The sequence below is a fragment of the Sphaeramia orbicularis genome, chromosome 7 (genome assembly GCF_902148855.1).
Source record: "Sphaeramia orbicularis chromosome 7, fSphaOr1.1, whole genome shotgun sequence".
Lineage (NCBI taxonomy): Eukaryota > Metazoa > Chordata > Actinopteri > Kurtiformes > Apogonidae > Sphaeramia > Sphaeramia orbicularis.
The window spans coordinates 11094682-11109009 of record NC_043963.1 but is presented as its reverse complement, the minus strand read 5'-3'; the positions used below and the strand labels follow the sequence as shown (position 1 = coordinate 11109009).

The following is a 14328-nucleotide window of genomic DNA, read 5'->3' as shown; positions in this document are numbered from 1 at the left end:
AACAGCCCAAAAAATTATTCACTTTAAGAAAAAAAGAGAACAGCCCCAAAAATTATCCATATAAGAAAAAAAGAGTAAAGCCCAAAAAATGATCCACTATAAGAAAAAAGACAACAGGATATTTTTTTGGGCTGTTCGCTTTTTTTCTTATAGTGGATAATTTTTTGGGCTTTACTCTTTTTTTCTTATAGTGGATAATTTTTTGGACTGTTCTCTTTTTTTTCTTATAGTGGATACTTTTTTGGGCTTTACTCTTTTTTCTTATTTGATAAATTTTTGGGCTTGACTTTTTTTTTCTTATATGGATAATTTTTTGGGATGTTCTTTTTTTTCTTACAGTGATCATTTTTGGGTTTTACTCTTTTTTATTATTTGGATACATTTTTGGGCTTTACTCTTTTTATCTTATATGGATAATTTTTTGGGCTGATCTCCTTTTTTTTTTTTTTTTTTTTTTTTTCTTACAGTGGATCATTTTTTGGGCTGTTCTTTTTTTTTTTCTTATAGTGGATAATGTTTTGGGCTGTTCTTTTTTTTTTTTCTTATAGTGGATAATTTTTTGGGCTGTTCCTACAGATATGTACACTTCTGTTGCAAAGATACTAAAGATTTTTCAATTCAATTCAATTTAATTCAATATCTATTTTTTCTATTTTGCATTTTTAGAGTATTTTTACAATATGACATTTTCCTCATGTAAAATATCCTAACACGTCCTCCACAAATGCTAATTATTCGACAAACACATAACTACTTATATAACAAAAATAAAGCCTGTGTTTATTCTGACAGTGATGGGCTAACGTTCTCATTTTAGTCCCAGTGTGACAGCTGCTTTAGCAAACGCGTTTCTGATTGGTCCACATTTGACATCCACACTCACGGACCAATCAGATCGCCGGAACTTCGTTAGTGCATTAAGGAAGGAAAAAAAACATACACAGCTGTCCACAATCTGCACAAGAGGAATATATCAAAACTCTTTTAAGGGCACAGCTGCAAACACAGGTACGTACGGAAACTGTAACGTACACGCGTGTGTTTTAATCGGTGTTCGTATCGGTTGTAACGGGCATTCATTTTTACGTGTAGCTAGAGCTAGCATTGCGGCTAGCAGTGTATCATTAATACTTTAACCGCAGATAACGGCTCTTTCACTCCGTATTTGGAAACTACTCGTGTATTTTCTACTCTTTCTAAGTGTTACATATCCAAACAACTTCCTTACACCCACACGGCTTCGGTGGAGTTATTTTAGAGCCGCCGGATGACCTTTCTGTGGAGGAGCTAGCAGTCTTTGTAGCAAAACAGTAATGTGACGACGTGTTGTGCGACCAGTTAGCAATGGTGCAAGGACGGGGGAGCGTCATCAGACCAGGTGAAGCAGCTGCATTTGAACGCACCACGAAGCTAATCCGAATTATAATAACATCATCCTGCAGGATTTTTTTTAATAGATGCGTATTAAGTGCAATAATTAAAGTCTATTAATAACATAATCATGGAAATATAGAAATCTGTGTAATGAGAATCAGATTCTGTAAGTCTGTGCAGGCCTCTGAGTAGTGTTAACATTTATTTTCGATTTTACTCTGACTATTTTTAGGAATATTTCGCCACCTGTAGGTTTATATCCTAATCGGTTTGCCTTTGCATGAATAAAACACAAACTAAAGCTCTAAAGCATTTGTTTACCTTTTTACCAAGTGTTTAGATCTGTAGTAAAAAGACATGGCAGTAGGATTGCACAAGACAAGGTGAGCCTATCATGTTTTAAAAGTCTGTTAATAACATAATCATAGAAATATAGAAATCTGTATAATGTTAATCAGATTCTGTAAGTCTGTGTAGGCCTCTGAGTAGTGTTTAACATTATTTTCGATTTACTCTGACTATTTTTAGGAATATTTCGCCACCTGTAGGTTTGTATCCTAATCGGCTTGCCTTTGCATGAATAAACACAAACTAAAGCTCTAAAGCATTTGTTTACCTTTTTACCAAGTGTTTACAGGTGCCTATAAACTGCGCCAGGGATGGAATAATTTGACTGGATTTATAGAAATATCTTGGCACATTAATCTAGATGGTTACACAACCAAAAGACTTTAAATATTAAAAATAATCCATTATGATGCTTTAAGTGTTCAGATCTGTAGTAAAGAAGACATGGCAGTAGGATTGCACAAGACAAGGTGGGCCTATCATGTTATTATAAGTCTGTTATAACATAATCATGGAAATAAGAAATCTGTTGTAATGAGAATCAGATTCTGTAATTATTGTGTGGGCCTCTGAGTAGTGTTTAACATTTATTTTCGATTTACTCTGACTATTTTTAGAATATTTCTGCCACCTGTAGGTTGTATCCTAAGCGGCTTGCCTTTGCAGGAATAAACACAAACTAAAAGCTCTAAAGCATTTGTTTACCTTTTTACCAAGTGTTTACAGGTGCTATAAACGTGCCGCCAGAGATGGAATATTCGACGGGATTTATAGAAATATCGTGCACATCAAATGTAGATGGTTACACAACAAAAGGACTTTAAAATATTTAAAATAATCCAATTATGATGCTTAAGTGTTCAATCTGTAGTAAAAGACATGGCAGTAGGATGCACAAGACAAGGTGAGCCTATTCATGTTATTATAAAGTCTGTTAATAACAAATCATAGAAATATAGAAATCTGTATAATAGTAATCAGATTCTGTAAGTCTGTGTAGGCCTCTGAGTAGTGTTTAACTTATTTTCGGTTTTACTCTGACTAATTTTTTTTGAAATATTCGCTTATATCATAATCGGTTTGCCTTTGCATGAATAAAACACAAACTAAAGCTCTAAAGCATTGTTTACCTTTTTACCAAGTGTTTACAGGTGCCTATAAACTGTGCCAGGGATGGAATAATTGGACTGGATTATAGAAATATCTTGCACATTAAATCTAGATGGTTACACAACAAAAAGACTTTAAAATATATAAATAATCCAATTATGATGCTTTAAGTGTTCAGATCTGTAGTAAGAAGACATGGCAGTAGGATTGCACAAGACAAGGTGGGCCTATCATGTTATTATTAAGTCTGTTAATAACATAATCATGGAATATAGAAATCTGTGTAATGAGAATCAGATTCTGTAAGTATATGTGTGGGCCTCTGAGTAGTGTTTAACATTTATTTTCGATTTTCTCTGACTATTTTAGGAATATTTCGCCACCTGTAGGTTTATATCCTAATCGGCTTGCCTTTGCATGAATAAAACACAAACTAAAGCTCTAAAGCATTTGTTTACCTTTTTACCAAGTGTTTACAGGTGCCTATAAACTGCGCCAGGGATGGAATAATTTGACTGGATTTATAGAAATATCTTGCACATTAAATCTAGATGGTTACACAACAAAAAGACTTTAAAATATTTAAAAATAATCCAATTATGATGCTTTAAGTGTTCAGATCTGTAGTAAAAGACATGGCAGTAGGATTGCACAAGACAAGGTGAGCCTATCATGTTATTATAAAGTCTGTTAAATAAATCATGGAAATATAGAAATCTGTATAATAAACAGATTCTGTAAGTCTGTGTAGGCCTCTGAGTAGTGTTTAACATTTATTTTCGGTTTTACTCTGACTATTTTTTTTTAGAAATTTTCTTATATCATAATCGGTTTGCCTTTGCATGAATAAAACACAAACTAAAGCTCTAAAGCATTTGTTTACCTTTTTACTAAGTGTTTACAGGTGCCTATAAACTGCGCCAGGGATGGAATAATTTGACTGGATTTATAGAAATATCCTTGCACATTTAAATCTAGATGGTTACACCAACAAAAAGACTTTAAATATTTAAAAGAATCCAAATTATGATGCTTTAAGTGTTTCAGATCTGTAGTAAAGGAAGGACATGGCAGTAGGGATTGCACAAGACAAGGTGGGCCTGATCATGTTATTATAAGTCTGTTCATAACATAATCTGGGAAATATAGTGAAAATCTGTTGTAATGAGAATCAGATTCTGGAAGTATCTGTGTGGGCCTCTGAGTATTGTTTAACATTTATTTCGATTTTACGTCTGACTATTTTTAGGAATATTTCGCCACCTGTAGGATTTATATCCTAATGCGGCTTTGCCTTTGCATGATAAACACAAAACATAAAAGCTCTAAAGCATTTGTTTACCTTTTTACCAAGTGTTTACGGTGCCTATAAAACTGCGCCAGGAAATGGAATAAATTCGGACGGGATTTATAGAATATCTTGCACATCAAATGGAGATGGTTACACAACAAAAGGACTTTAAAATATTTAAAATAATCCAATTATGATGCTTTAAGTGTTCAGATCTTTAGTAAAAAGACATGGCAGTAGATTGCACAAGACAAGGTGAGCCTATCATGTTATTATAAAGTCTGTTAATAACATAATCATAGAAATATAGAAATCTGTATATATTAATCAGATTCTGTAAGTCTGTGTAGGCCTCTGAGTAGTGTTTAACATTTATTTTCGGTTTTACTCTGACTATTTTTTTTTTTTTGAAATATTTCGCTTATATCATCATCGGTTTGCCTTGGCATGAATAAACACAAAACTAAAGCTCTAAAGCATTGTTTACCTTTTTACCAAGTGTTTACAGGTGCCTATAAACTGTGCCAGGGATGGAATAATTGGACCTGGATTTTATAGAAAATATCTTGCACATAAATCTAGATGGTTACACAACAAAAAGACTTTAAAATATTTCAAAATAATCCAATTATGATGCTTTAAGTGTTCAGATCTGTAGTAAAAGACATGGCAGTAGGATGCACAGACAAGTGAGCCTATCATTGTTATTATAAGTCTGTTAATAACATAATCATTGGAAATATAGAATCTGTATAATAAGAATCAGATTCTGTAAGTCTGTGTAGGCCTCTGAGTAGTGTTTAACATTATTTCGATTTACTTGACTATTTTTAGGAATTTTCGGCCACCTGTAGGTATATATCCTAATCGGCTTGCCTTTGCATGAATAAAACACAAACTAAAGCTCTAAAGCATTTGTTACCTTTTTACCAAGTGTTTACAGGTGCTATAAACTGCGCCAGGGATGGAATAATTTGACTGGATTTATAGAAATCTTGCACATTAAATCTAGATGGTTACACAAACAAAAAGACTTTAAAATATTTAAAAATAATCCAATTATGATGCTTTAAGTGTTCAGATCTGTAGTAAAAAGACATGGCAGTAGGATTGCACAAGACAAGGTGGGCCTATCATGTTCTATTAAGTCTGTTAATAACATAATCATGGAATATAGAAATCTGTGTAATGAGAATCAGATTCTGTAAGTATATGTGTGGGCCTCTGAGTAGTGTTTAACATTATTTTCGATTTACTCTGACTATTTTTAGGAATATTTCGCCACCTGTAGGTTTATATCCTAATCGGCTTGCCTTTGCATGAATAAAACACAAACTAAAGCTCTAAAGCATTTGTTTACCTTTTTACCAAGTGTTTACAGGTGCCTATAAACTGCGCCAGGAATGGAATAATTCGACTGGATTTATAGAAATATCTTGCACATCAAATGTAGATGGTTACACAACAAAAGGACTTTAAAATATTTAAAAATAATCCAATTATGATGCTTTAAGTGTTCAGATCTGTAGTAAAAAGACATGGCAGTAGGATTGCACAAGACAAGGTGAGCCTATCATGTTATTATAAAGTCTGTTAATAACATAATCATAGAAATATAGAAATCTGTATAATATTAATCAGATTCTGTAAGTCTGTGTAGGCCTCTGAGTAGTGTTTAACATTTATTTTCGGTTTTACTCTGACTATTTTTTTTTTTGAAATATTTCGCTTATATCATAATCGGTTTGCCTTTGCATGAATAAAACACAAACTAAAGCTCTAAAGCATTTGTTTACCTTTTTACCAAGTGTTTACAGGTGCCTATAAACTGTGCCAGGGATGGAATAATTGGACTGGATTTATAGAAATATCTTGCACATTAAATCTAGATGGTTACACAACAAAAAGACTTTAAAATATTTAAAAATAATCCAATTATGATGCTTTAAGTGTTTCAGATCTGTAGTAAAAAGACATGGCAGTAGGATTGCACAAGACAAGGTGGGCCTATCATGTTATTATTAAGTCTGTTAATAACATAATCATGGAATATAGAAATCTGTGTAATGAGAATCAGATTCTGTAAGTATATGTGTGGGCCTCTGAGTAGTGTTTACATTTATTTTCGATTTTACTCTGACATTTTTTAGGAATATTTCGCCACCTGTAGGTTTATATCCTAATCGGCTTGCCTTTGCATGAATAAAACACAAACTAAAGCTCTAAAGCATTTGTTTACCTTTTACTAAGTGTTTACAGGTGCCTATAAACTGCGCCAGGGATGGAATAATTTGACTGGATTTATAGAAATATCTTGCACATTAAATCTAGATGGTTACACAACAAAAAGACTTTAAAATATTTAAAAATAATCCAATTATGATGCTTTAAGTGTTCAGATCTGTAGTAAAAAGACATGGCAGTAGGATTGCACAAGACAAGGTGAGCCTATCATGTTATTATAAAGTCTGTTAATAACATAATCATGGAAATATAGAAATCTGTATAATAAGAATCAGATTCTGTAAGTCTGTGTAGGCCTCTGGATTAGTGTTAACATTTATTTTCGATTTTACTTTGACTATTTTTAGGAATTTTTCGCCACCTGTAGGTATATATCCTAATCGGCTTGCCTTTGCATGAATAAAACACAAACTAAAGCTCTAAAGCATTTGTTTACCTTTTTACCAAGTGTTTACAGGTGCCTATAAACTGCGCCAGGGATGGAATAATTTGACTGGATTTATAGAAATATCTTGCACATTAAATCTAGATGGTTACACAACAAAAAGACTTTAAAATATATAAAATAATCCAATTATGACGCTTTAAGTGTTCAGATCTGTTGTAAAAAGACATGGCAGTAGGATTGCACAAGACAAGGTGGGCCTATCATGTTATTATTAAGTCTATTAATAACATAATCATGGAAATATAGAAATCTGTGTAATGAGAATCAGATTCTGTAAGTCTGTGTGTAGGCCTCTGAGTAGTGTTTAACATTTATTTTCAGTTTTACTCTGACTATTTTTTTTAGAAATATTTCGCTTGTATCATAATCGGTTTGCCTTTGCATGAATAAAACACAAACCAAAGCTATAAAGCATTTGTTTTACCTTTTCCTAAGTGTTTACGGGTGCCTATAAACTGTGCCAGGGATGGAATAATTCAACTGGATTAATGTAAAAATCTTACACATTAAATCTAGATGGTTACACAACAGAAGTACTTTAAAATAATCAAATTATGATGCTTTCAGTGTTCAGATCTGTAGTAAAAAGACATGGCAGTAGGATTGCACAAGACAAGGTGGGCCTATCATGTTATTCTAGCAAGCGATCAATGTAAAAATGCACCAAAGTAATTAAAAATTGGCAGCTGAGCATGAGGAATTGAATAGAGGGCAAAACAACCATAACAAGGTTAAAAAGGGTATATATATATATAGGAACATACTGATATGGAAATAATTGGTAGAGCACCTGTGATTTTACTGTACAAATTAGATGCTTGCTACTTTATCATCATCATTATTATTATTGCTATTTTTTGTCACTTTAGCCACTTTAAGAAACTTGTTTATATCTTTAATCTCTTTATTTTTCTATTGTATTAATGCATACTGTCTTGTGCTGCTGGACACACTTGAATTTCCCCCTTGGCAGATCAATAAATATATCTTATCTAATCTTATGCATATCCTTTAAAACAGCAAAATAAATAAATAATAGTAATTCATTATCAGTGCCAAAATGTCTGTCTTCTTATTATCATATCAGCACAGACATTTTGGTGCTTTATAAAGAAAGCTACAGGTGGAATCAGTAAAAAGTATTCATTACAACCTCCAGAAGATAATGAGTATAAAACCACCAAGATCTTGCACAAACACATTTCAATATCGTGTCACAGATGTCAAATAAATGCTCAACCACTGTAGCGTGACCCAAGACTTACTCAGCAGCCAGAGATGGCAAACAGTGCTCACTCCCACGCCACACAAGTGTCATCAGTTAGTACCTCCGGCTGCTTGGTTGTTAAAAAGTTATTTGACATAAACCCATTTGAAGTGTTTTTAATGTTGCATGTTTTTCTCTCTGCAGGAGGAAAAGCCTTCGTGTTGATCCGTCAAACAAAGCACCGCATTTATTCCGCACTGACTGCTACAATGGTGAGTTCATTTTTACTTGTTCATTGTTGAGTTTATGCAATATATAATGTGTACTTGTAATGTCAAATAGACAGTAGGTCAAAAAGGGAACTCAGTATGTATTCAGAGTGTGGACATCACTCACGAACATCTGTATTAAGCTGAAAGGTGTTTTAGTTGTGTCAAAGAAGTCATAATTTGTCTGAAAGGAGTGATATTTTGCTTTTTTAAATGGAATTATGCATTTTAAAACATTTCCCTGTGATCTGCATGAACTGTAAATGCAATGCTTGGGTCTGAATTCTTCATTAATTCAACTCCTAACCCTAACCCAATCGCTGCTGCTGATAAACAATTATGTCGTACTCGGAGAAATGTTCGTCGGAAGTATTGACCTTATATGTGCAAATGTCAAGACATAACTACTTAGAAAATTTAACAAATTAAGCAGGAATTTAAACGGGTTGTAGAAATCCACTTGATTTTGCCAGAATGGATAATAAGATAGCTTTGCAGCACCTGGAGGGTTCAAATTCAAACTTTATGAACTATTAGGGTCAAAAAAATACACAAATAAATGAACCAAAGACTAATAAAAGTGGGTTAGCAAAATATGGCCCCTTGAAATAAAAAGTAGATTTCTAGTTGGTCTGATATTACCAGTTACTGCTAATATTTCTAAAACCATATTCAGCGTCTTCATATATTAAATGCTCCTAGGAGTGCTTCACATGAAGACAACTGAGGTGGTCGTAATGGGAGAAGTCGAGAAAATTAAAACCTTTAAGTTGCAGGGGAAAAAAAAAAGAGTGAAAGCCAGTCCTTAGATTGAGTTTGATGTTTGATCGAGATTCCTTTTATTGTCATTACAAATAAATACAACAAAATTTTAAAGCACAAGGTAAAACGGGACCCATAACAAAAGTGTAATAACAATAAATACTAAAGAATAAATTACTCCAGTCATACTCCACACTCACACTACACACATGCATGCAAAACAAACAGGTATTGCCTAAAAATATGCAGTGATCATAAAATAAGCAATTAATGCATAAATTGAGCGCTATATCAAAGAGATCATGCGAAGCTTTGTAACACAGCTTTAATCGCACCTTTCAGACATAAATCCACTGTCTTCATGACTGTTTTTAGCTTGTGTTTGGTTTAATAATGACACTGACCTGCCTAATTCATTCCATAGGTGTGACAACTGTGAACGCCCCTTTGCCAGACTCCGTCACTGAAGTGAATACAGTCTCTGGAAAACATGGAGGAATTTTCTCACTCTTACATATCGGAATATGGAGACATTGAGGATATAGAGGAGGAGGAGGAAGAAGAGGAGACTAATACAGAGCGGACACGACTAAGTCAGTTTCCCCCAGATCTTCACGACAAGGATACAGAGAATCACTGGGACTGGTTTCCTTGCCAGCACTGTGAGAGACGTTTTACCAGCAAACAAGGCTTGGAACGACACTTGCACATCCACACTTTGGCAAACAACAAGGCACATTCATACAAAAGCATAAGAGCAGCATCTCCTCTGGTTCAAGTGCAGGTCAGACGCAGCGCGAGAAGAAAAAGGCCCGTAGATTCTACAGACGTAGACAGGCTGCCTGATAGTTTCGTCCCCTCTTGGCGTCGATACCTCTGGAGAAGACGCTGCTCAGCCAGATACATCGGGAACAGCGGAGGGGCATCATGCTTGCAAATACTGCGAGAAAATATTTAGTACGTACACCAACAAACGGCGTCACGAGCGTCGGGTTCATGAGCAGCACCTGCACACGAGGAAAACCAGCTACCCCAGGAGGAAAACCCCCAGATAACATTTAGCGCGGCATCTCAACAGGAAATGCAGCTAGGCGGTGGTTCAACACCTGCAGCCGTTCTGGAAAAGGAAGGAGAGCAAGCAGAACAATACATGTTAGACGTCTCCATAATATTTCAGAAAATCTCAGCTTTTACATCGACGGAAAAATCGTCTCGACAAGTACAGTCAGTAGCTGTGAAACGGACGAGGTTCATTCGGGGTCGTCTACTTTAGTCGGCCTGGATGCCCTGATTCTGGACCCCGCCCAGATCAGCCAGGTTTTAAATACAGATTCAGCTGTGAGCAAAGCATTTCTGGCCAAGCGTCGGCCAAGAGAAGAAACCTGCAACGCCACCTCTTTACCGCAAATTAAAACTGAACTGGAGTCTGAGGTGGTTGTATCCTCCACTTCTTCATCTTCACTCGTGTCGTCTTTAATCGAGAACCTGCTTCCTCAGAACACAGATATCCACATTCGTGCAGAAAGAGAGGACGGTGTTTTATCGCCAAAGCTGAAGCAGCTCCTGGAGAAGCAGGAGGCCTTAAACCAGCACTCGCCCTCCTCACGGACGGCCAGAAGTCCTGTTCGCCGTCACCTTGTCTGTCTACCTGCTGCAACCGGAAGGTTCAAACGGAGAACAGGTTCCCCACAACAAAATGTCACAAATAATGAAGAAACACAAGCACCCGATACAGGAGAGTGTGACTTAAGTACGGGACAAGCTCAGACCATACAAAAACTCACCCGTTCACCAAATAACCAGTGACAAAGAAGAAACACCTCCATCTGTCGAGGAACCAGCAAGTGATCAGGTCTTGACTGAAAGCTGGCCCACGATGGCCGGCGGCAACTCCTGTAATCAGCAACCACTGGATCTTTCCAACACCGTCAAACGAAACGAAGACGGAGCTTTAGCTGATGCTGCGCTGGATTGAGTTTGCAAAAAGAAGCCCGGAGGACTCTGACCCGACATCAAAAGTAGTTTCGCAAACACTTTGAAGGAGCATCGGACACTTGCGTGACAGAGAAGTCCTTAATGGATGAATACAAGCATCTTAACATCAGTGAACCAAACACAAGTTTAGGGAATCTCGCAGCTCCTTTAGTCACAGACTTTATAGTCACGAGTTCGGACATTATGACCCCGGTGGAGCCTGTTGCAGAGGGGCTAGTTTATGGACTTGCACTTCCTTCCGCTGCTCTGACTCCATCCTCCACCTCTCTTACCCCAGTTGCCCTTGCAGCCAGCTTCAACCCTGCACTATTGCATTCGCCTCCCCAGCTGCACACACCATGCTCCCCGCTGCTCCGTCATTAATCACCGTTTTTGCTCCACCACCTATTCCTAACCCTTCAAACCAGCCAATCTAGGTATTAGCCCCAAACATATCTCCTGAGCCTTTGGTAATTTGCACAGAAAATGGATTAAATTCCTCAGAGTGTGAACTGACTACTGCATTTACCGCCGCAAACACCCACAAACCTTGTCACGCTTTCACAACCCCTTGACCCGACTCTAATCTCCCTGGACACGTGTTTCTGACTGATCCAATCGCTATCAACCCGCCTGTAGTTGAATCTGCTCCGGTGTCCGAGGTGCCGTTCACACCCACAGTAACATTAAATGATCCTCTTCTTAACTCCTACAACATCACCAGCAACACAGTGTTAATAGAATGCACAATAGCTCTTGAAGCCCCAGGAAGCATCGTCCCTGCTGCTATAACCTTACAAGAAAACGCTGCTGAGCCTCCAGCTCCAACACAGATGGTGTAAATCACATAGAGCAGCAACAGATTGTATCAGTACCAAACCCTCAAGCTGTGGATCCCACGATCCTCATGTCGTCCATTGCAGAATCAGTAATGCTGTCCGCCTCCTCCACCTCCGTCATATCTGATTGTCCTGCAGTGAGTGAGTCGGGTCCCGGCCCAGAACCTGTTGTTACCGCAGAGCCGCCGGTGACAAAAGAGGTGGAAGCTGCTGACACTTCTTTTCCCATATCTGAGGTCCCGGCTGACGCCTCAGCCCCATCTGAGAAAGCTAAAGAAGAAGAATCTTCAAATGACACGACGAGTGAAGCCCAACAGCAGAGTTTCACCAAAAATTTCATCTGCAATGTGTGTGATAAGCTTTTTCATTCAATGAAGGAGCTAGGCCAACATGTGGGTGACCATGCTGATGAATGGCCCTACAAATGTGAATTCTGCTTGTTGCTCTTTGGCAAGCCCTCCGCTTTGCTTGACCATCGATCAAACCTCCACGGTGTCGGCAAGACTTACGTTTGCAGCGCGTGTACAAAAGAATTTGTCTACCTTTGCAATCTGAAGCAGCACCAGGAAGAATTACATCCCGGGCAGCAGTGCACGCACACAGAGGAAGAAAAGGGCAAACTAAGACCTCAGAACTACAACAACCCATCAAAAGACAACACGGAGCCCTTGGGGCCAAATCCGCCAGAGGAAACAAAAGCTGTGGTGAAAAAGGAAGAAACTGAGGTCGATGCAGCCGCCGAGGAGCTGTTTACAACAATCAAAATCATGGCTTCAGACGGAGGAAAGCTCAAAGGGCCCGATGTTCGCCTTGGCATTAACCAACACTATCCCAGTTTTAAGCCACCTCCGTTTCCTTACCATAACAGGTCACCTGCCGGCACGGTGGCATCAGCTACAAACTTCACAACCCACAACATCCCGCAAACGTTTAGTACAGCCATCCGCTGCACCAAGTGTGGAAAAAGCTTTGATAACATGCCAGAGCTGCACAAACACATCCTGGCTTGCGCAAACGCGAGTGATAAAAGACGGTACACACCCAAAAGGAATCCGATTCCTCTTCGCCACTTTGCAAAATCTCAAAATGGCGTGCTGTCAACTACTAATTCCGCTAACGGACTTAACTCTCCAAACAGAGCCAGTCAGTCAAACCGGTCCAAACCCAACCACGAAACACCAGTAAAGATGAAGTTCAAAGTGCTCAACAAAAGGAAGAAGAAGTTGGTTCAAAGGGCTTTGCCACAGAGGAACAAATCAGTGCCTTCATCGAATAAAATCCCTCCCACACAGATGGACGAGCAGCAGGAGATATTTGTCTGTCCACACTGTAGCAGGGAGTTCACAATGCGTCGCAGCAGAACCAAACACATGGCCGTTTGCCCCAAGAAACCCAAGGAGGTGAAGAAAAGGAAAGAAGGAGCTATATCTGTGACAAAGGAGAATGACGGCCATCAGCACAGAGGTATTTCACGCGCTGACGAAAAGCGTCAAACCTCACCTCACCACAACACCAGGCTCCAGACTTCAGGCCCCGCTAAGAGGCCCGCCATCCTGCCCGTGCAAACCGTCTTTTCAAGCAAAAGAAGCAAAATAATCATAAAAGAAAGCCGGCAGCCGAAACAGGACACCCCCGGTCTCAATGAACTTCCTATCGTTCGCACTTTCAACCCTGCAATGCGTCAGTACAGCAGGGTGCACCACGGCATTAAAGAAATCCCCATTAAAATTACTCTGGTAAAACCCCAGCAGACTGAACCACAGAAGGACGAGCGGCCCAAGATCCAGGCCCAAGACAAAAAAACTGGAGCCGATACCAGCAGTACAGACCAGAGCACCAAGGCGTAAAGGAGTCCGAGCAGCAGGTATGGACAGGACACACTTTTATTTTTTTATTATTATAACCTTTATTTAACCAGGAAAAAAAAAAGCTCATTGAAATTGAAAACCTCTTTTTCAAGAGTGTCCTAGCCAAGACAGCAGCAGAAGTTACACAAAATGGAAATCGCAGCCGTACATCCACACTAATATACATAAGCACAATGAAAGTCAGCACTAAAAAACAAACTTAAAACTGATAAAAACATACGTATAAAACATCACCATTATTTTATAAGGTACTAAAAGTATAACAACTATGTTTCTTAAAAGCATCTCAAAGCCAAACCCAATTCAATCCATTGGAGATTGAATTTACATTGTTTAAAAAAAAAAAGAAGAAAAAAACAGTAAATGTAGTATAATGCACAGATTTATGCAAAATGTGATCCATTGTCTCGTATATTTTGTAGTGATGAGTAAACCTGTAAACCAGCTGGTGTGTTAAACACTTATAATGGAATGAAAATGTGTTTAGAAAAAAAGAAACAAAGTCTGTCAAACAGTGGTGAAGGAAGCTTTAAAATCCTTAAATTTAGTAAAATGATCATAAGAGCAAAGTAAAAATGTTCCATCACAAGCAAG

General features: G+C 37.8%; 1 long non-coding RNA gene and 1 pseudogene across 1 annotated transcript; both read left to right on the top strand.

Annotated features, from left to right (window-relative positions):
• Nucleotides 1-906: 906 nt before the first annotated feature.
• Nucleotides 907-9622, top strand: LOC115422911 (uncharacterized). The gene is made up of 3 exons (XR_003935890.1): nt 907-1008; nt 8227-8294; nt 9478-9622. It is a non-coding gene; the product is annotated as an uncharacterized LOC115422911 (long non-coding RNA).
• A 2-nt stretch (nt 9623-9624) lies between these two features.
• Nucleotides 9625-14328, top strand: part of LOC115422050 (PR domain zinc finger protein 2-like) — a 7970-nt pseudogene continuing 3266 nt past the window's right edge.